Raw genomic sequence first — 20,935 nt, 5'->3', positions numbered from 1 at the left:
GCAACGAGTCGATTGTTTCCAGCAGCACAAACGTCGCTGGGTATCGTTCTACTGCGATCGCGATTTGACAACCCTAGTTGACTAGTTGACCCCATTTCGCTACTGCGCGAGAAGAAGACCGAAAGCCAACAAAATAATTGCATAATGCCGTTAGTTTGCACTCCCTCCTACTGCGCTGCGATGTTCGTAACAAAATCGTAAGCAAAGTTCAAACATCCCTTCCGCAAATGGCTCGTGTGATCAGTGGATTTGATCCCTTAAAGCGTTTTCTGTAGCACCAAATCAAAACAACCAAAGAAACCCTTATGTTCAGCGCCATCGAGAAAGCTTCAATCTATCGGTGGCAAACACAAAAACAAACCCCTTTTTGTCGACCCTCGACAGCAATCACATCACGTGCGAATGTCATTAGCATTAGCGGCGGCAGATGGCGTTAGCGTTGCTGTAAACTGCTGCGCCGGTACAGCGCGACACACTCACCTACATCCACGGCCGGGTATCCCGCCACACGAAGGCAGCAGTGGACATTACCGGTTATGAGTCGACGCTTCTTACGGTCCGTTTCTTCACGACCCGGGGTGGCTTTATAAACACATCACACGCCGCATCATCATCACAGCTCGACGTCACCAGGAGCCAAGGAAACGTGGAAAGTATCATTTGGAGAAGATACATATTCTAAACGGGTTCCAATTCCAGTCACGCACCGGCACCACTTTCCAGCACTGATCTAGGGAACGTTCCGTGCTGTCGCACAGTGCCGGCATTACTTTCTCCCGGGGCGGGCTTTGGTTGTGCTGAATACACGCGGGTTTTTTTTCCCTTTCCATTCTTTTTTTCCCCTCCCCGGGTCGGTCGGCTCTTCTTCTGCCGGGAGGAACGTAAACACATCGTGTACGCATGATCAGCGATCATCATCGCACGCACGTCGACCAGACGGAATAAATGACATTTTATTGCTACCGACCGAGTTTCTTTTTCCTGAAAATGAAGTAATTAGTGTCACCAAGAGTCACGACATCGCATCATCAGCAAGATTGAAGTCGGAAATTTGAGCTGCAGTAAAGCCACGCGTTTATAAGCACAATGGGCAAGGTATCGGCTGGACGAGAATGCTTCCCGAAGAAAACATTCTTCGCAAGGACTCTGCATGTGCAGACGCAGGAGACTAGTCCATCTGCGGCATTAATCCGAAACCTTTTTTGTTTTGTGTGCATCTCCAGGGAAAGTACAAATGAGGGAAAACTACAGTTGTAGCCCTGAAGAACCAGTTCCAACTGCACTATGCACACACAGCCACATTTTCATCCATTAAAGCTGGAGAGAAGCGTTGCGCTGGCCTGTATTTTTACTACGAATGCTATGCGGGATGTGCAGCGGACCTATGATAGCGATACATGCTCACGATGGGGGCGAAAACCAGAATATCCGGCACAGGAATATAGGCCAGCAAGTTCCGCATTTGCCAACCACACGCAGACCGTGTACGAAGTAAATCAACCTGAACCGTGTGGACTCTTGGCTGCATCGCACTTGCACCACTCTCTCCAATTTTTCCGTTCTGTGCAAGTAGGAAGAAGCAACACACACACACACATGCATGATAAAAAGTATGTGAGGGTTTTCTGGTACAGTTCGTTCCAGCATCTTACCAGAAGGCCATGGGGAAAACTGGGTGAACAGCGCCCCGAACGCGATGGTCTGAGCTGCGGTAAACCTACATCATAATTTCTTATCGTCTATCGTCATAATTTTATATACCCATATAATGCGACTGTAAACATTATTAATAGACCTTATTCACATGCTTTATTGGAACAATTTCTCCGGCCTGCTTCCCCGCGGTCGCACCATGAATGGCACACAGCCGGTGCATTGTGTGCTCTTGGGATCGATGCAGCCGCTAGGTAGTGCGAGCAGATGATGATGACGATGATCTCGTGCACCAATCATCTTCGTTCCGCTGGGGTTTAGATGTGAAGAAAACTACAGTTAAACTGCACCACCATACACACACACAATGCCTTGATGACCGGGACCTCTAACATTGCACCGGGATCATAGCGAGTGTCCATTCCCTGCTTCCGATGCTTGCCGGACGAACCATGGTCGGTGTTGCATTTATATTTCAAAACTCACTCCCCCTACTAAAACCACCCTATTGTTTGCTAAACGATTGGCAAGTGTCCAGTTAGTTGTCCAACGAGTACCGAAGAATGCACTGTTACAAGACCAACGGCACATAAATCTTGTCGGATAATTTGTGCTAAAAGACTCTCCGGGAAACGGAAAACCCGTACCCCTTCAACCCTTCAGCTGGTGTACAAACAAAGGCTCGTTGCGCAGGAATGCAGGGCGTAAGAGAAGACGATGCAGATTTAACAGGTCACGCAGACCACTTTTGCATACGTCACCCCTGTACGATTATTCGTCCCTCGCATGATCATTATTATTGATTACCATCACTCTACGATACACAATTTGTCCACGGGTCCAGTCGTGAACAATGTTGGACGCACATTGTCATGCTGCCGGACAGGAGAGGAAATTCAATGGACGCAAAAGCACCGGTTCCATTTCCAAGGTTTACATTTCCCAACGCGAAAGTGGGTTTCAACGCACCAGCATCTGGCTCATAACGGTGAGAATATTCTACTCAATTCTCATGATTATTTTAAGCCAGAAAAAAATGGTATGGTCAGTCCATCTTCAGCAGGAAAAACTGGGCCAACGAGTTACTCATGCTTAACAAGCTAAGATAAGTATTTAATGTCTTAGTCTTGTACTCATTAGCGGCCATTTTAATGGATGTAGAAAAAGTTCTTTGCCAATTAATAAACAGGAAAGCAATGACCAGAATTTTGCTAATTTAAAGAAAAAGTGGCACATAATTTACACCTAATACGGAAAACAATGTGTAAATAAATTTTCCATTAAAACAAACAAAACATCATCATTATTGTAATTTTTATTATTAAAAAAACATGTATGCAGTCACCACAATCAGGTTGAATGCGGTTGCCATCTTGCGGCAACATTCACACACACACACACACACACCTTGCTAGCCTGCAATAGCAATGCTGCGCTCCATTTGACATGCAACAACCTTGAGCCCATCTAGTTATCCAGTTCGAATCACCAGCGGCATAAATTAAAACTCGTCCACTTTTCGCCCCCCCCCCCCCCCCCCCCCCCCTTCGGAGGAACAAGCGTACGAGACGCACGCAACCAGATAAACGGAAGCGTTGGCAAGATGATGGACTCATCCTTGACCGTGTGCTGTCATCCTGTCGCCAGCGTGCCTTGGCGATAAGGCGCGTTACAGGCCCTGCAAACACCGGAATGGCACGCAGTGGTACTCCATATAAATAATGTCTAAAAGCGTACTGCAATCGATCGTTTCGTACCGTCAGCATACGCTCGGACCGCTGATGGGCCGCTGATAACCGACCGCTGAGGTGCGCAAGGACCGCAAGGATGTAATGGCAATTAAATGCAAGAACGAACGATGGCTTGCTATTCTTTGCGTCTGAACGCCACGACCCATCCGAAGATCCGTTTGTCTATAAATAGAACGAGATTCTACCTTCCCTAGGGCAGACGGCTGTGTATCTTCCTACCACCTCCATTACCCATTCACCAGGAAGCACACTTTGCATATCGATCATAAGTGCATTGTCAGCGCTGGGCTGGGGCGATTAACAGATCATCGAAACGAAGGAAATATGTTTCGTTGGCACGTACATCCGACGCTCAACCAGCCGCAGCTAAACGGTCGCAAATGATACACCAATCGGCTCTACCGCGCTCTGCATTAGCCTCATTCCCGGGTACGATCGCGTTCGCCCTGATAGGAGCGGAAAGATCCACGCAATCCACGCAGCTTTCCATGATACTCCGTTCTACCCGGTTCGACCCGAAAAGATAATCACTGGTTACAGCACCATAAAAGTACAGTTATGACCCTCGTCAATGGCCACCAACGCCCGCATGCTCTGCCAAGGGCCGCGTTTTGTGTTGCACCTTGTCGGGGCACCTTCAGAGACATCTATCAGACGGTCGAAAAATTGTTTGAGAAAAGTTTAACTTTCCTCAGGGTGTTGAGAAAGTTTGGCCAGATGTATTTGGATGAGAGATACTGTTTCATCGTCCAGAGCAGTCACACGAACTACAAACAGAAATGACAACGATCGACATCGGAAGCATAAGCTCGCTAATGCTCCCGGGCAAGGTTCGATTACGAACTCCGCTCTAGTAGTATTACCCCATTAAAGCTAGAGCTACGTAATCGAGTTCGATCATCCTACGGCGGGAAATGGATAAATCGATGAATGCACGGCTGGTTGGTAATGATTTCATAACTTCCTTCCCTCATGGTCGGCTGAGCGGAAGTAGATCGTGCCTGACGGAATCGAACGAACATTCAACATCGAACAGTAATTCGGTCAGAACGTATTAACAAGCCGTCAACCAATGCCGCCGACAATGCTTCGAGAGAGCTCACACAGCAATCTAGCGGTATTTTTTTTTTCTCTCTCTCTAGCTCTTCTTATGGCATCGATTTGATGGGATGTAGGGAACAATATCGAAGGTGCTAAAACTAGGCTAAAACGCTTGTCGGATTGCTTGATTTTGGACACTTCCTCAACGTTAGACCATTCGTAGCATTCGCTTTTCGCTGCGCACCGGTTCGACGGAGAATGCATGAGAACAAAACGCTAAACACAGCGAATTAGCTTTACCATGCTAATTCTTCACGGATAAATACTTTTTCCCTAGCTTTTTTTTTGGAATACATCCGGTAAGGAAAACTTCATTTCTTTTCTTCATTTGAGGGTAAATTAAAACCTCCCCCGGGGAAAGGGGTTTTTCTGGTGCACTATTTTTCCTTGATGGTTTTCTTTTACGAAACCTTTAACGCGATCAATAATTACATGTACTCCAAAAAATCAAGCGTCAAATCTGCAGCGAATCGTGTTCTACGAATGCGTTCCATTGTTGGTGGAAGGTGCGAAGGGTTCATTGTTTTCGAACGACATGGTTTATTTCTTAGGACGCTTCCTGTCGCTCATGCTCCTTACACCTCTACCCTTGTTCGTCTACTACAGTGATCTAGTTCAATCTGTAAACTGTAACAGAAACAGCTGCAACAGTAGCAAGCCACAAGAACGGATCGGACACAGCTACAAAATAACAAATACGAGCGGGGTAGTGTGAAAACTGGACAGCAGTGCGTTCGGCGACAAGCGCCACCACCTTTGTTTTTCGGTACCGTTGCCGGCATCTGCTGGTCGTCGTGCGCTATTTTCCTTCAGAATGCGTTGCCCCGATGTACGCGCTGGCATACACAAATCATCGCACAACGGACCCACACTCCACCACTTTCTCATCGCGATGGAAAAAAGCGCTAGCACCAAACGTTGGGAAAGGGTCAGCAGTGAGAAAGGAAAAACGGGATCACGTACTGAAGTAATGCTGTTTTGTGCGTGCCGTTTCGTATCTTCGTTCCCACCTCAAGATACGGTGGTGCTTTATTTTGGGCCATTTTCCAACCAACCTGCTTTTTGGGTACGCACCGTTCAGTTTTACACGCACATATGGTGCCCTGACAGTAAGGACGACATATTACATCTAATTTAACGGAAAATGGATATCAATTACAATCTTACGCTAGCGTTGTAGCACCTTCAGCACAAACAAAACGCAGAGACGATCAAAACCAGGGTCGGTCTTTGGACTCTCCTCTCCATCTTACTCAGATCAACTCTTACCCTTAAATCATTCTGATAGCTTGTTCTACGTTTAATTTATGTGAGAAAATTACTATATTAACACAGTAATTGGGTAACGGCGAACTAAAAGGCACAAACATAATACGCGTGGAAACACGAAACTGGACCGGCACTGAAAATACGTCCAAAAATGCAAGCGCGCTTGGCGAACTTTAATAGCCATTTAAACGATACCGACATTTTCGGACGTACTTCGGGACTATTAATGAGCGCTCAAACGATTCAAATTAAAGTAAAACTGTCCGGTATCAATCAGTTACTTTACCGTGCTATCCAAAGCACGAACAATTTGGACTGAATGTGGTGATTCAATGATCCATTAGCCAGACAACACGTTTCCACGTAGTTTGGAATGTTGCCGGATCGAAACCCGAAAAAAAAATCGTGAGCCAATCCTGTATTACAGTGATCACGCACAATGTCACAACCACATCTTCTGCTACGGTGAAAACGCATTCTCACCGATATTTCCCATCGAAAATGGGTGCTGGGGCTGAGGGGGTTGGGTTTAGAAAAATGTGGAACATTCCCAATTTTTACTACTGCCGCTAACGAATAGCACCCAGCTAACGGATCCGGATCAGACCCTAAAGAAAGCGCGCTCTTTTGTTTCGGCGGACACTCAATAAAACGAGCGACCGACATAGCACCACGGATTACACGCGTGTATTATTGGATTGAACTTGGGCTGTCCCGCGCGCCCGCTCCTTTCCCCCTCCTACCTACAATTACCTAAAGTCGAAAAAAAGCTTTCCTCGTGGTCAGAGAATGCGTAACGACCGGTTCTTTTTACTCAACCGTTCCAATTCGCACCATCATCGAGCGTGGTCGAGTTGCGTCAGGCGCCCAAACTGGAGCCACCTTTTCAAGGTTCGCTTCAAAAAGCATGGAATGAAATAATGCGCTTGGAGAAAATGCAATAAAAAAACAAAACAACAACGCTGTGAAATCGACCACGGTTAGCACCTTGCACAGCAACTGGGTGGCTGAAAGTACGAACTCGTCCAGTAACTTTCCACGGCACAGCACGGCTTGCGTTTTTGCTTCCGGATGCACACACATACACACCGTAATCTACAAACCCCAAAAGGTATACAAATTTCAATCGATCACTATATTGCTTTCGGTTAGGCACATAACCTCATCTAGGCCGAATCAACAACTTTCAACGCCTGATTTCGTTTTGGCTCAGCTGTGCATCCACAGTTTCGGTGCATAATTAGACCCGCCTGGTGGCTGATCAGCTATCGAGCAATAATTATGAAATTATCATCTTACGTGCCCCACGTGCCAACAATCTGTTGCGAGACGATATTAGGCGGGTTGGGAAGAGACTGGTTGAAGGATGTACGAAACAAATCTTCTCCGTAAGCCAATCTACCTAAGCAGTTGCGTTGGGATACATTTGGGGTACGGTCACATTCTAATGCTTAAGAGCTCTAGCTACTTAAGACGAAATTGTTGTCTCTGATAGCGGCACAAGAGCAAAACAGCACCAAGAGCATTCTAACGGCACCTGCGAAGATTTAATCGCGCTGCGAACATTCACCATCCCAGGTCCTTAACGATCCATCCACAAACATATATGCCTTTCCCGTCCACTTTTCCTTTCCTCGAGCTGTCAGCCATTGATATTCAAATGCTTCTCAACGGGTATGTGCATTCATCAAAGCGCTGCCGTACGACTCTCCTTTCGACGGGCTCTTCAAATCGAGACATTGCTGTGCTAAACCTTTCCCATTGCTCATGTGTTCCAGTGTGCTTCAACGAAATAAAAAGGGCAATTAGATTAGGCCAAAACGAAAAAAAAACAACCGGTGAAAGGGTGGGAGCACCGAAGACAGATCGACAGACAGCGAGCTTCTTACATGAGCGTACTAAGGAGGCCACTTGTAACAGCAGAACATTTTTGTCATATTAAAAGACGATATCCCGTTACAGCACACAGCGGTTGCACAGCGGTTGCAGGCCAGAGGGAGCGAGTGATTAACGATCGTGTGTAGTGTCGGGTCGTGGTACGTGTTTCATTTCTTTTTTTTCGGCTAGACATTCCAGTCCCTGCAGGACGAGGCATACCGAAATATCGCTGCCACTGTGTGTCTCCATGGAATACTAATCACGCAGCGTGTGCATTCTTGGACGAAAATACGAACCAACAAAAAAAAACGCATCCCATCAGGTGGCTTTTCTCACAAACGAATGGCGTTCAAATCACGCGCTGCTGCACTGGTTCACCGATCACCTACGAAAAAAGACAGTTTATCACTCGCCGAGTGCCGAACTTTCCTCCACGCTAATGGTTCCTCAGTGCAAGGGGTTGGATTTTGTTCCCGGTTCCCTTCCCGCGATGCCCTGCGACACAGTCGTGCGATCGTGCGGACACAAATCTTTCCGTTGATTGATGAAACGCTTAAACGATACTTGAAATAGTGCGCGATGTTAATCATCATTACATATCACCCGTTCGCGCAGCGACTCCTCGGAAATGCATGGGCCAAATTCAAAGGAAAAGTGATTCACTTCAAACATGCGCACCGGACGGGCGGTGAAAAGATTTCATCTAATTATGTAATTATGCCTTTTGACCGGGGCAAAACAACCATCACCAGGCCCACCACTTTAGGCATGTGGCTTTCATTCCCGCCGAGTGCCGCGAGCAAAACAACTCCCAAAGACCAGTAATGCCAACATCAAAACAAAGCACAAGCCACGAATTTCCTTTTTCGGGGGGCTTTTTTGTGTGTGTGTTGCTTTCGTCTATGATGGTGTTAGACATTTCTTCTCGCATCGTTTCTTTCACCCGTGAACCATTCTTTTTGGGTCACAGTGTCGTCTAGCTAAAAATAGCCACACCGGTACGGGGCAAAGGATCGTGCATTCCATCCATCTCGCGTGCGATTGAATCCACGCTTTTCACGACCGATCATCATCGATCCATCATTGGAAAAGAATTCATTTACAAATGTAGCAGAAATCGTTCCGTTTTGGCGCCCTGGATGTGCCGTTGAAATCCGTGGAGCACGACTGCCCCGTACAAGCGGACATGACTCGATGTTTATGATTGATGGCAAATGCATCCAAAGAATACTGCCTTCATTCGGCGTCGGGGGATTGATGGATGCGTCATGTACGATTTCGGTCAGTTCTTTCCGAGGGAACGCGCAAGCGAAACGATTATCACGTTCACTAACAAGGTGAGCTTTCCTGAACCAGAAGTACAAGCATTGACACTATGGCTGTCACAGATTGTCTTAATGGTCACTTATAAGATCAACTATGGCCGTCTTCTGTTGGGTTTTATACATACTTTATGTTGCGATAATGTGTGCCCGGTTCATAACATTTGGTACGTACCTGAAACGAAAAATTGATAATGAAGAATCGTTACATTCTGGATATTTAAATTTAACCGTTTTAATTTCTACTTAAAATGCTTCACAACATTCAATATACTAATAAGCTTTGACCTTTTTTTTTCTTTCGTTACAGTGCCACCACGAAGCTATCGAATTGCGATAGAATAAAAGGTAAATTATGCAAACCCACCCCGAAGAACATAATTCAACAAATCAGACATCAGACAAATAATTCATGGCATTGCACGATGGCGCCAACAGGTATTGGGCAACGCGGCCTAGCACAGGAAACTACCGGAGGCATCCCGAAATCACTGTAATTTGAGCTTATTTACTCACAGCAAGCGCAACGATTGAAGTCATTTTGCTTTGCCTTACCCCGTCCCAAAGCCCCGGACTGGCTGCCAGACCACGTTCTGGCTTTCGGTGGTATGGAAGAAGTACGCAGAAAGTAGGTCTTCTCCCGCGATCGGTGGAATCTGCTGAAATCTGTTCCCCCATTTGCTTCTGGTGGTGCTGTTACGTTCCTCCGAAGCAGGCTTTAGCCGCAGAAAATTCATTCATCCATGCGTTCTCCACGCACAGAGGGAGGCTTAATCATCGCTGAGAAAGTGGCATAAATTTGGCAAGCAAACGTACACATTCAAATGTTCTGCAACGGGATCGAGAATTAGGTGCCGCGGAACGGAGTGTGATCGTTGTCTGAAGAAAACGAAACATTACATTGCTCATCGTTTCGGCCGCGACGTACAGTTTTAATCGCACGGCAGCCATTGATCGGATGGGCGACAACATCGGCCATTGCTGCCTTCTTAACCGGTAGTTCCCCGGGGACTCTTTTTTAAGACGAGCTCTTTCTGTTTCCTTTAAATCCCAGTCGAGTTATGCTAAACGCAGCGTTCGTTCGTGGGTTTTCTTTTTAAATTCCTACCAGTAACAGCGAACGCTACCGTGCGAACGCGTAAGTTTATGTCTAATCTTCTCAATTTCACGAGCTGTACAGGGTGGCCCGGGGAACCGTTATTTGGTTGGATTTTTATACCAACAACGAGGATGCAACCACGATCGTAGTGTAAACGCACGTAGACAATGAAACGATTCCCGGTACCTGTTGCAACGATTTATCAAGATTGTTATCTCCATTGCCTTGGGCGCCTTGAGGATGGATCATTAAAATCATTGGTAATTTTCAACAATTAAAAGCGAACTCCTCTCGGTGTGCGGTCGCAGTAGTCTCGCGTCGTACAAACGAACGTCAAGCTTACGTGAAATATGTGGACAGCTACGTACGCGACAGACAAAGTCAACATTCTTTAGAAACATTTCCCTGGAGGGAACACATGTTTATGATCTTCTCTCATTCATTCAGTACATCCGGGCAGACAGATTCCGGTCCGTCCGAACAGGTACGCTAAAGTGCGCTGAACGACGATACGGTTAATTCACTTCCCAGGGGAGGTCAGCCTAGTTCATCGAAGCTGAACGAAATACTACTACAACAGCATACAACAGAAATGCATTTATGACCCCGCTGCTGCCCATAATGTTTCACACCAGCTGCAAGCTTGCACAGTGCGGTGCACCGGAAATAACACAAAACCTGCTGCACGTACATCCCACCACCTAAGCCTTAAGTGTTTGCCTAAATTGCCACGAAATAAGTGTTAAAATCGAAGTTAAAAGCAAATAAAACATAACACCAAACAAAACACCAGCAGGCTCTTCTCGCCCGCCCACCTTTTTTCTCTCTTTCGCTTTGAGAGAGTGAATCTATCCACGCCAACCCAAATCGGATGGCGGGAGAAAAATCACGAACCAACGGGTTTTCTACAATTTTACGTTCACCCTTTCCCAAATACACACACTGTTTCGGTGAATTGAGTGTGAGGAAAGCGTTTCGGTCCTGCAAACCGCCCCATAACAACTCTGGACTCTCGTAACCTGGCAGGTGAAGTGCAAGGTCAGACATGAAGAGTTTCGAGGGGGGAGGGCGCTTTGGTGGTAATCGACAGACAAGTGCGTGGAAGGCAAACCATCGGTACGATTGCCCATAGACGAAGGGAAACGAAAAAAAACCAGGGAAGAAGCAGAAAGACCAAACCTTCACCTTCACCAAAGTCCCAGACAGATTCACCGCTCCAGCCGGTGAAGGATAACCACAAAAATTGGTTGTGTAATAAGCCACAAAAACTGGGCAAACATTACACGATGCGAGCGTTCAGATGTTTACGTCCCGAAGCTCTGCCTTATTCGTTTGTCTTGCACACCACCTTTTCGATCTTGACCGATTGGGGCATGCTTGCAGGGGAAGAATTTACGAAATGAATGAAACAAAAAAACAAAACTTTCAAGGAGGCAAGCACAGGGAAACAGGGATGAAACCGAGGATGAGAAGAAAAAAAAACAAACAAAACCTGTTGACCACCACAATCTTGAATGCCGTTCTTGGAGGGCACGGTCACCATTTTTAAAGCCTTCGATGCACTTGTTCTTCACCGGTTGCATTTCGACACGTCACGAGGGCATCAACCACGCTAACGGTAACAATGTGATAATGACGTTAGGCCACAAAATGTTTAACTTTTTCGATACAGTACACCGTTAAAACGTCGCCCGTTCACGAACATTTCGCCAATAATCTACAGCGCCAGATCGGCAGCAAAGGAAGCAAGCGTACCTCTGCGTGCCTGAAGCTAATTTTCACCATCCAACCCAACCGACGAATCGCCAACTTTAAGCATTGATCGTTTGACCACACGCATTCGGGAGCGGGAGCGTACGGCTTGAGCCCGAGCCCGAGACAGTTGGTCTGCGTGTCAGTTGGTCATGAAGATTTGCACGACACGACCAAGCCGGCAAGGGCGAACGGCACAAAATTACAACACAGCCACGATACGGTGTAATGTGAAGGAAAAACATGCAGTTTAACAATAACTAATCGATTACGCATGACCAGACACCGTGCCTTGGATGAGTGTGCGAGGCACCGACGGGCTAAGCGCGAGGGTACGTTTCAATCTTGCCCGGTGGTCACCGTTTTGCCCAAGCACCGTTATTGATCGGACCTCGGAAGGGGATTTTAAAATAAGCTCAATGTTCCGCATTTTAATTGCTACCAGGCTGCAAATGCATCGTCAAGCGCACCAAACGCGCTGACCCTATTCAATCCGGACCCGTGGACCTGCTTCGCCTGCTTGCTGCTCTCCATCTGCCAAATGGCCGGTTCCGGTGACATCGAGACGTTGCATTAGAAACGTCTTAGAATAGTGACATTCCACAGACTCACTAATTAAACGGTTCGGTCATGCGTGCCTTTTTTGTCGTTCGGGTTTTCCGCTTCTTTTTTCCATTCCCTCCCTCACCCTCTAGCTGCAGGGTTTATCGACTCGGTTCTTGTTCAACCGAGCAGGAAGCTGAACGTTCATCTTCACGGTGCATAGGATCGTTCTAATTTTAATTTCGCTCCGTTTTAGTTTCATGCTAGTGAGACTTGGAAGGTAGAAAAAAAAAACAGTCACAACATGAAGCATGAAATAAAAATGTACCGCTACGACGCCATGCTTCCGTCAGCCTTGTGTACCGTTCGGCCATTCGATACTGCGTACCGGTCTCGGGCAACGGCTTACGCACCACGAGAAAAGTGAAGCGGAGAGCAAAAGTTCTACGAACTTTCCTTTTCGAACATAAGGAAAGGAAAACAGTCAGGAAATCAAACGAGATAGACTCGAAAATGAGACAGATGTCCACGAAACGGAGCTCATTTAGTGACAGAATGAATGCGTTCGGTAAAATGTCCACCTCAGATTCGGCTACCGCGCTACCTGTTTCTTTATCCGATCCGTGTTAGTTAAGTCACATCAAGATTATCGATGATTAGCTCAGCAGATAACGTAACGAACGCTCCCAAGCACAGTTCGGAACGGTTTTAAGCCGATTTGTTTGAAAGCATCCACCGTTTCGGTTCCTGTGGCCGGCGAGTAGCTTCACCTGCCTACATTGGAAAGCAATACACCAATCCGTTCTACTGTTTCTGGTGCGTGTAAGATACGGTCGAAATAGTGGCTACGATCATTGCCACTGATCATGATCATGCTCCAGCACCGAGCTAGTAATCTTCCGAAATTGAACCTTAATTGTGTAAAGTTAATGCTGGGATCAAAATCTCACCAACATTCAATGCGACCGGCGTGGTTAGGTGCAAAAGATAAGCAAAACTAATTACAGTAAAAATCGAAATCCTTCTCTTACCGCTTCCCAACCGTCTTATATACCGTGCGGAAAATTTTTGTACAATCCCACCCAACCATCCAGAAGAATCCGCCCCCGGTTGGTGCTTCTCATCGCGAGTATTTACATGCTTCTCTCGCCTTGGTGTGCACAATTCTTGCTTCGATTTTACTTGGTGCCGTGCGTGGGAAAAGGTGTGCAAGACAGCAAGTGAGCAAAGGAACGGTGCAAAGGCAACTTTCTTCGCTCGCTCGGATTCAGCACAACTGGAGAAAGGGAGGATAGAGTTGATGACGAGTGATGAATAAAAAAAAACAGCACCCACCCAGCCAGAGAGGCAAATTGGATTTGTTTATTCACGCCACGGACTCGAGACCCTGCGATAGATGTTTTAATTTCGCTCTTCCAGGAAGCAACGCTCGTGGAGTGGGGACGTGGCGTGCGAATACCGCTGCTCAGCATAAACCGCACGCTTCCATTTCGTGTTGCGAACTTTTCCCTTCCCTCACTGCCCGTATTCAATTTCACTCTGGCTTACCATAATTCAATCATAATTGCACTGCTCGATTCTTGCCTCAGTCAGTCGGGCAGCCTAGCCACACGGTACCATGGGGAGGGGGGCGGTTGATACGGCTTCGTCGATCGTGTGCTGGCAGCTCAGAAAAAATCACCAAAAACTTCAGTATTGGAACACAAACCCTGCGCTCGCATCTGGAGCTGCGAATTCTGCACTGTTCTTCCACCATTCACATACACACCTGACCCCAAGCTCCCGTTATCTGTATCTGGTTGGTGGGGTGAAGTGATGAGGAGGCAGCAACATCTGTCTACAATCGATGCTGCATTGACCGTGCAGCAGCAGCAGCAGCAGGAACGCTCGAGCTTGTTTGACCCCGTTTCACCCCATGGGTAATTTAATTTACACCACACGCTGGCCATTCCGAGCCTCCCGAGGGCAGAGATCGTTTGCGTACCGAACTGGATTGTGCCGATCGTAGCGCGATTCTTAGGACGCGTTGCCATTACTTATTCCGAACCAACAGCAACAAAAACACAGGGAAATATAAAATTATGATGCTCCCGGTGCGGGCTGCATACAACACACGAACACATACATAATTTATTGTTCGACTACAGACGAGCTGCATTCCGCAGGCAGCCAATGCCAGAAACTTCCAATACAAATTGGTAGCTTTCGGGAACCTTTCGAAGGGAAACACCCATTTACTTTACGAAAATACCCCGGTGAACGGTCGCCGGCATTTCGATCGCCGGGCTAGATCGCGGCTGATAAGCGCTGCTCTGTTTTCGATTTGAGCGGTGTGAGTTGATCTATTTCCTGAGGGCGGGCACGGGTAATTTGGTCCAAAACTATGCTCATTTCCACCACACACACACACACACACATACATACCAACCGGTGTTGGTGCATGCATAAATTGTGCTCTAGATTGATTGTTATTAATTTGCCGCCAACCATTCCGGATTGGAAGGTGTGCGTGGACGCGCTTTTGGGGGCTGGTACGACCGAGCGGAACCGGCATGTGAACAAGTTGTTTGCCTAGTTATTTTCGCACAGACTGCACCCGAAGCGCTCGATCTACTTCGCTTGGTTGGTGTTGCTGCTGAAGCTGCTGTTGATGATGATGATGATGATGATGCTGATGTTGGCTGATGTGGATAAGCGCGCGTATCCCGATGGGCGATAATCAACGACCGGCGGGCGTTGATTCTGGTTTGGTTGTAACAGAACTTGTCCGAGAGCCACACGGGAAGTAGGTTAAGCAACACGGCATACGCGTGTAGGAGTTATTGGCGAGGTTCGTGCCCTCACTAGGCATTGAAATCATTCGTATCGGTTAGGTTTTTAGGTTCGTTTTGCGCTCCATTTGCTTTCACGAGACAACGCTTGCCAATAGGACTTTTGCGTGAAGGTTATACGTAGCGAAAAATAACTGCTCATTGCCAGTGCACATGATCCAACATCCCGATTCCACCCACTGGGCAATGGTGGTAGCGTTTTGGTGACCGTAGATAAACGATCAAAATGAAATGGTACCTGTGTGTAAGCTTTTACCTGCCTTTTGCGACACGCACCGATAAATCAACGCCATCGTTGCGGGATGTTGAAGCTACTCGTTGGGGACATTTCGATTCGCGCACTTATTTCGAATGTGTGCCGAAAGAGTGCTGCAAGTACAAAAACGCACCCTTACATATTATCTTCACATGCAGCAAAGAGCAACACGCACAGTACGGACTAACACCAAAAAAAAAGGTTGATTCGCCAAACCATGCGACCGATTGACTGTTGAGAGGTACACTGCTTACAAGACCAAACGAGTCCTTTCCACATAACTGTAAACTCTCACATGTTTCATCCCCTTGGTACGTACGCTACAGCACGGATCGCGATGCTCAGGGGCGGACGAATAAACTTTGCCCCAATAGCATGCTACGTGCCGAGCAATCGAAAAGAGTACCACCCGAAAGAAAACTGAATCAAACAGGATGATTTTAGTATGCCAAACGCAACAAAAAAAAGTTCAACGAAAGCTGGCAGCAGAAACGAATAGAAGCACAGTACCTTTCGACGTTTCCCCCTGTGCTCGGGGGGCTGTGATGTGGGGAAAATGTGAATGTGCAAAAGTTAGCAATGCATCAACCTTTCATTTCCGAATGACAGAACGGCGAACGAATGTGAGCTGATTAAAACTGGAAACAACCGTTCTTTGATTAAAGACCGGGCGAAGGTAGCATACAGAGTGGTATGTTGTTGAGCCTGCCGAATTGTTTTTCAAAGCTTCCAACAACCAAGATTTGGCACCTTTCATCGGGCGGAAAAGGTCCAATTGTGCCAACCAAAAAAACTGATGCACCAACTTCGACCCATGCCAACGCTCATGACACAAATATCTTCCCCCAAAGACCCCAAAAAAGGCCCTACAGGGGAAGGTGCGAACCGGCTCAGTTTCGTATCGCCCATTGACCCGTTTCCGCTGACGATCTCACGCGGTCATGCGAATCGATGTGACTTCAAAAACGATGGAAACAAAACAAACAAAAAATAATCAGTTCAACGTCAATAAAGAAAAAGCCGCATCTTCGCATCGTTACGGGCGGAAGTTTGCCCCCTCACGTACGCGTATGCGTACACATTGTCACATTCAGCCGTCGCAGCCAAGCAAACAACAAAAACCTAGCATCCCATTGACCGCATGCCCACTGCCGAAGCCACTGGGGGAGGGCGAGAAAAAATTAAATCAGATCAATATAAATCTCACCAATGCCTGGACGCTCTTCTGGTGAATCGATCGTAAGAAGCACTTTCTTTGCGTTGGAAGATTGCAATCCAGTTCTTTAATCCCCTGTTGCAGATAATGTCTTTTTCCACGACGCTGCTCCAATTAACCTGATTTTGTTTCGCGACCATTTTTCATGGACGCCCAACCGCCCACACGTACCCCTTCTTTTCGGCTATCGCCCGTACGGTTATGCATCATCAGCACGGACCTTGGATGGCACACGCTTCGGCTGCCGCATTGACCGCAATCGTCGTTGGTTCGAGCGTCCGAAAGACTTTCCGCGTTCCAGCATGTCAACGTCATGGTTATTGCTTCAACCTGTCCTCGGCTCACAAATATCCGATGAAATGGAGGCCAGTTTAAATATAATCAAGTGACACGCCACGTTAGCCTCAACGAGCACAAATTGATCGAGCGGGTAGGATATTCAACAGGCAGGGCACGTCTATCGGGCGATCGAGCAACAGCACACAAAAATAAAGCATGTGAAAGCTGTAAAACGATTTCAATCAGAACTTTCAATTGCTTTTGATTTGAGCTAGCGAATATAAGGCATCTCACTTCACACATGCTGGAACTGGTGGTTATCGCGCACTCAGTAACATTATTTCTTTAATTTTCTTCTATATCATTTGAAACATCATCTGTCACTTGCACTACCACTTTGCTGTAAGGCGTGCCTAGCCACTGCCTATCGCACCTTAAACGATGTGTCAGCCATTCACGCCTTTACCGTCTAACACGTTGGACCAGACCGTTGGGGGAAATCATGTTTTGACGTAAAATTTGTGCGTCAATCAAACTGCACCATTCCTAGCTGGAGGGCCTTTTGCGCCAAGTGACGAACCACTAGCATCACTCTTAAACTGACCCAAAGGTTAAGATGATCACGCTTCTTTAGCTTTTAGCTCGGTGTGATCGTTTAACCGTGTAACGACATGCAACGCCATTCGATGCGCGACTCCCAAGAACAGTGTGCGCAGCACCGTCATATCGCGTGGTGCGAAAGATTTGAGATTTATTTGCATTTAATTAAACGCCTGCCATGTGCTCGGCATGCTCGTCCCTCCTACGGCGAGTTAACATCGGTGCAATCGTACAGAAGCTTACCGCGCACTGCACTACAGCGACTGCATGGAACGGCGGCATGAAGGGTTTTTGATTGACCGATGCCAGATCGTACTATCGGTACCAGGCTGTTGAACAAAAACGGCAAGTGTGAAATCGGGGAATTAAACGCACACCACAGGCATGCGTGCGTGCGTGCTATAATTATTCGTGCCGATCTCGATCGCTGCGGGCCATGCACTTTCCACCGCTGCATGACACCAGGCCGCTAAAGGTCAGCGACAGCTAGACCAGAATAGAATGCATTCCCACAACCTGCTCAACGCTGGGTGTGCTTGGGTGAAAACGTACCTCTATCGTATGCATGTCACGCATGCCCCGACCACCTCCTCTCTTTATATCCGACCGAACGAGCCTCTAAGCTACGAGTCTAGCGATGCGCGCGATGTCGTGTGCATGAACTTCAGCTTGACTGCACAGACCCCACTGACAACATTGCGCAGGGTGCTACGATCTCGACATGCCACTGTACCCGGATCGGAAGCTTTCTGCTCGTTTGAAAGAAATGATCGGGTTTTTTTTCCTATCCTCAATTTAATTATTACGTTTTACGATTTTTCTTGGAAATTGTTTCACGCGCACACCACGGCTGTTCTCGTGCATTAAAGCACGGCGTACGCCCGATGATTCATAGGGACCTGCAGAGCAAGGAAAGAACTGGAACTTGTTCTGCAGCAGTTGGAAAAAATGCAGACCCACACATCAAGTAGTGTTGGATCTAAATATAGCATCATCCACGCTGTCGTCAACAATCGTCAGTTATATTTGTCATCTGTCAGGTTGCATGTGGATGCGACGAAATGCGTTTCTCGGGTTTATTTCACTTCAGAGCAACATCGCAGCCACCTGATGCCTAATGATAGACGACATTAAACGTTGCGCGAATCACTTACAATTTCCAATCCGGTTTCTTGCTTTTTTTATTCCGTTTGTCGTCCGTTCGCATTTTTTTTTTGTTCTGCCTGCCCGTGGAGCTCATCGTACATCTTGCCCATCACCCACAACACTGCTATCGTTTGTTGCAGTTGCCACCATGGCGATGGTTGTGATGAAGATGGATTCTTCCAGCCATCCCACACAACCGGGTACGATCAAATTCTTGACGCATCGTACCCAGAACACACTCACGCAATCAACGACTGTACTGTGAGTGTTTGCGAAAGTAATGACTAAACCTTAAGCATGCCGTTTCTCCATCGTCCCGATGACAGATGGTGTTTAATTGATTTTTCTAGTCAACCAAACAAATAAATACAACATTTAAATCGATGGCGAAATCGTCGGCAATCATTAACATCGGTGCAAAATAAAGGTAAATAAAATTAACGCAAACAGATCGTCGCCGCCAGTGGCGCATCACTCACATTCATCCGCGAAGAATGTTAATTATTTGAGTTACAGCGCTTAATATGGCACAGTGGCAATGGACGCCGGTGCATCGCCAGCACGGGGTACGACTGCAGTCAAAGTTCGTGCAACTATTTTGCCATAAAACAATTAGCACGATGTCCTGGTTGGTGGTCGCCTGCCTTCAAGCGAACACGCCGTATCAGCAGGAAATGTACACCATAAGAGATTTAATTAGCACCAGTGCTTAACCTTGAACCGAGCAGATGCATTACTATGTGCATCAACCTGATGTCTGCACTCGTTTCATCTGCAAAACTGCTCTGCATGATTGTACCCCGAAGGATTTTGACGTACATCTCGATTTCTCGAGACCATCTGCGCACAATTATACGTTGTTTGCGGAGTTTGCTATTACAACCGCACTCAGATCTGTTTCCGTTTAATTATTATTATTATTATTATTATTATTATTCTTTATTCAAATTGTTTGCCTCAAGGGCTTTACAAAGTCAATTTATCTTATAACTAAACATACATGACACACAAGGAGGATATAGGGAGCAGACAGAGATGGCTAGTGAGGAAAAGAAAAACAGATTTTAGGATAAAGAAGACAAAAGACGGGAGCGGAAACAATTAATGGAGATATTGTGGTCAAACAGATCACCAACCGAATTGAATGCTAGTAACGCGCGCATCCATGGATCGCTCTGGGAAAACCGCGTACGACAAAAAGGGATAAGCAGGGGAGGACGTACGCGTAAGTCTTTAATGATCTTTGACGCGTTAATGATCTTTTAATGTGTCCTTGGCGACGTTAGGAGTACACAACAAACCGAACGTTCGTGGTGCACTTTTCCGCATCAACAATTACTTCCGTTGACACACTTTTCTAACCGCCGTCCATTAGAAACTTTCAGGCGAAGAAATTTCACCCAAGCAAAATTGTTTACTTTACATCAAGGAGGAGAAAGGAGTTATTGATGCCACAGGCATGAAGAATCGCTTTTTCCCCCTACTAATTGCATGCATTAATCAGCAATCGTTTAGGTCAGGAAAATATGCTACTACTCGTACGTGCAAAACTGTGTTGCATCATGTTTCGTATTATGGGATAAATCGAATAAAGATTGGTTTGCGAAGTTTGCAATTGTAAAAATATAAACATATTAAACAGACAACATCATTTGCATTTATGATTACATTGTAATAATGGCAACGGTTTCTTGCCGCCCGAAGAAAACCATGCAACGGTAGAGTGTTTGTAAACGTTCTAACGAGGGAAGAACAAACTACTGGTTCCACCCATCTCGGACACAGAAGATGGAAGCTTAATTTTAATTCAATCATTGAATAATTATACCAATTCACCATTCTTCGCATTACCCTGCCAATTGAATCGCGAATTCAACGGTAAATTAGTTAGCAAGCAGCGACTGAACACACACACTGTAACGAGGCATGATTTGCACCGTTACGTTAAAGTGACGTGCTCAAAGCTAGCTCTCAAGAGCGGTGGTGTTCAGATAGGAATGCTGTAGCTGTTGAAAGCATTCTTTTGTTTTAAATCGAGACCTTCAGACGAAAACAGATGTATGCAATCGCGTTAACTATCGTTCATTAAGCACTGGCACCGATGAAAAAAGGGAGCTTTGGAAGAACGACGCGCGGCTCTTTCACTTAAGCCTACCAGAGCAAAGCTAACACACATTAGCAAACCTGTCATTAGCTAATTCTATCCGTTAACCCGTCTATACGACCAATCTACACGCGG

At 46.6% G+C, this 20,935-nt stretch overlaps 2 protein-coding genes across 3 annotated transcripts in view; one reads left to right on the top strand and one right to left on the bottom strand.

The window, feature by feature from the left end:
* LOC118508458 (autophagy-related protein 16-1) overlaps nt 1-20,935 on the bottom strand; it is a 225,615-nt gene that overhangs the window by 152,117 nt on the left and 52,563 nt on the right. The window lies entirely within an intron of this gene.
* Nucleotides 1-20,935, top strand: part of LOC118508457 — an 86,881-nt gene that overhangs the window by 15,312 nt on the left and 50,634 nt on the right. Inside the window, exon 2 of the mRNA XM_036048259.1 lies at nt 9,285-9,322. The gene's annotated coding sequence lies outside the window, so the exon portion shown is untranslated. The remainder of the gene's footprint in view (nt 1-9,284; nt 9,323-20,935) is intronic.

This window comes from Anopheles stephensi, chromosome 2 (genome assembly GCF_013141755.1).
Source record: "Anopheles stephensi strain Indian chromosome 2, UCI_ANSTEP_V1.0, whole genome shotgun sequence".
Lineage (NCBI taxonomy): Eukaryota > Metazoa > Arthropoda > Insecta > Diptera > Culicidae > Anopheles > Anopheles stephensi.
The sequence above is the reverse complement of the archived record's forward strand: the minus strand, read 5'-3'. Positions and strand labels throughout refer to the sequence as shown.